Source organism: Zingiber officinale, chromosome 5A, assembly GCF_018446385.1.
Source record: "Zingiber officinale cultivar Zhangliang chromosome 5A, Zo_v1.1, whole genome shotgun sequence".
NCBI classification, from domain to species: domain Eukaryota; kingdom Viridiplantae; phylum Streptophyta; class Magnoliopsida; order Zingiberales; family Zingiberaceae; genus Zingiber; species Zingiber officinale.
Genome location: NC_055994.1, coordinates 93,334,468 through 93,337,505, shown reverse-complemented (window position 1 = coordinate 93,337,505; position 3,038 = coordinate 93,334,468).

Sequence of the window (3,038 nt, the reverse complement as noted above, 5' to 3'; positions counted from 1 at the left end):
CATTACAAAAAATTAAAGTCCTCATTGTCATTGTCATTATCATCGGCGTCCTCCTCCTTCTCCTCATCATCATCAATTTCAGTTGTATCCACGTTTATCAATACTCCGTTAGGATCTCATAACGTTGAAATAATATATTTCTCAGTATGAAATGTATTCGTAACTTTCTCTTATTGATAAGCAATGTCCTCCCAATGTTCCTCAATTTTTTTTCGTGCTTTCATTTTACAAACAACTCACCAATTAATTTTGTCATGTTTCAAACTAGGATATGAAGCATAGAAAACTTGAATTGCTTGCTGTGTCAACACAAATGATTCATATTTCTTATACAATCCTTATGATTTATTTCAACTGAATTATATCATGGATGCACCTTCATCCCTCTGATATGGTCAAACGAACAATACATGAATAGAATTACTCGCATTTCTGGGCCAGGATATTTCACCTCTATAATTTTATCCAACAAACCATAAAAATCATTGCTTGCATCTCCATCATTGGATGACTTAATATAAACTCTACTATTCATTGTAGTCTTTCCCATTCCATAATTTTGAGTATAAAAATTATATCTATTTATAAAATATGCTGGTCAAGTGTGTACCATTACTTTTGGACCCCATGCCAAATGGATTAACAATTCTTGCTCAACGTGAGTTTGATTATCATAAACCTAAAATCAAATACGACAATTATTATAAACATTCTTATGTGAAAACCAAATTTAAATTTACTTACATATGATTTGAACCATGGTGCAAATTCTTCTTGACATAAACAGTCAAACTCTTGTGTCGACAATTCAGAATATAAGTTTTCAAAAATCCAATGATAAAAAAATTTATAACTCTAAATGTTATGATATAAGAAATATAAATATATATATATATACTAACACATAATATGATGATACTTCTGGATAATTCAGTAAACTATATGTATGGGTTGCTTGTCATTCTTGACCAGTTAAGTATCTCTACTTACATGGTCCACTTGGTCGACCAAGGAAGTTAAAAATTGAGAATGAGTTTAAATTTGGATCAATAGGGCCCTCATCATTTCTTCCTGGCCTTTGCCTTTTGCTCTGAATGTGAGGCTAAAAATAATATGATGTAAAAGTTATTACTTCCTCAACAATGTATGCATTAATAATAGATGCAACAATGTCTTATTTTTGAATTTTTTTCTTCAAATGATATAAGAATCTGATTATGATAAAACAAATTGTATTAGATATTAATATATAATAAAATTAGTATATTTTTATGCATTCAAATTATTGAAGTATAGAAGATGAAAAATTTACCTTTCAAAAAGGATACATCCATCGAAAATGGGCAGGTCCTCCAACTTTGGCCTTGTATGACAAGTGAATCAAAAGATGTTCCATGGAATCAAAAAATGAGGGTGGAAATATTCTTTCCAAATTACACAAAATGATTGGAATGTCTCTTTCTAATCTTTTCATGTGTGAATGTTTCAAAACTGTGGAGCAAATATCATGTAGAAAAATGCTTAACTCTGTAGTAACATCCCATATAAAATTTGGTAAGGGTTCCCTAAAGGCAATAGGAATAAGTCTTTGCATGATTATATGACAGTCATGATTTTTCAAACCAATCAATTTGTATTCTTTCATATCAATACATCTTTCAAGATTAGAGACATATTGATATGGAAATTTTAATGATTTTAACCATTCACACACAACACGTCTCTGATCCTTATTCAACGTATAAATTGTCTTTGGCTTTGGTCCCTTACTATTTTTATCGACATCAAGAGTGGGCCTTTACAAATGAGTCGCATATCTTTTCTTACATTCAAGTTGTCTTTGGTTTTTCTATTAATATCCATCACTGTAATTGTGAGATTATCAAAAACATTCTTCTCAATGTGCATTACATCGAGATTATGATTAATCAAATGACTAAATTAATATGGTAAATCCCAAAATATACTCCGTTTATTCCATTTATGTGTACTTCCATATTCATATGTCATACGTTGTGGCTCTTCAATAACAAATGGAAAGTTAACCACCTGCCACCAAATCTGTTCACCAGTTAATCTTAATGGTGGGTGGAGGGGCACTTTCAATTCTATTCTTAGTGAATTCATTTTTATTTCTTCTGAAAATATGATTTGGTGGTAAAAATTATCTATGACAATCAAAATAACTTGACTTTTTTCCATGTTTCAATCGAATTGACTTTGATCTCTCCATACATATTGGGCATCCTAATCTCCCAGTGGTACTCTAACGCGATAGCATACCATAAGCCAAAAAGTCATTTATGGTCCAAAGAAGAGCAACCTTCATTACAAACATTTGATTAGTTTGGACATCGTATGCAAGAAATACTTCATCCTATAATTGTTTCAGTTATGCAATTAGTGGTTGCATATAAATATCTATTAACTTTTTTGGATTTTGTAGGCCAGGGACAACCAATGTTAAAAATATATAGGGTGTTTTCATGCACATCCCAGGTGGAAGATTATACAGAGTTATGATAACTGACCAACATGAATAATTTCTTCTTGATTTACCAAATGGAGCAAAACCATTAGCACACGAACCTAATCTAATGTTTTGAATCTCCTTTGTAAATTTCGGGTATGTTCTATGAAAACTTTTCCATGCCTCTGCATCTGATGGATGACACATTAACCCCTATTCTATTTGATGATTTGTATATCAAGTCATCTGTTCAGCAGTTGCCTTTGATGCATAAAGCCTTTGTAACCTAGGAGTTAAAGGCAAATAAAATATCTGACTATATGATTTACATCGTTATTGATTCCTTCTGGTGCTCTTGTGCCTATTTGATTACAAAATTCACAAACATCTGCATTTGCATTATCTCCCCAATATAGCATACAACTATCTCTGCATACATTAATTCTTTATATCAGAAGACCTAATTTTTTAATAAGTTTTTTCATACTGTAAATTCATTGGGAAATATACTATCACGCAGCATTGCCTCCAAAATTTTGAACAAAAATATTAAAACAATCTTCCGACA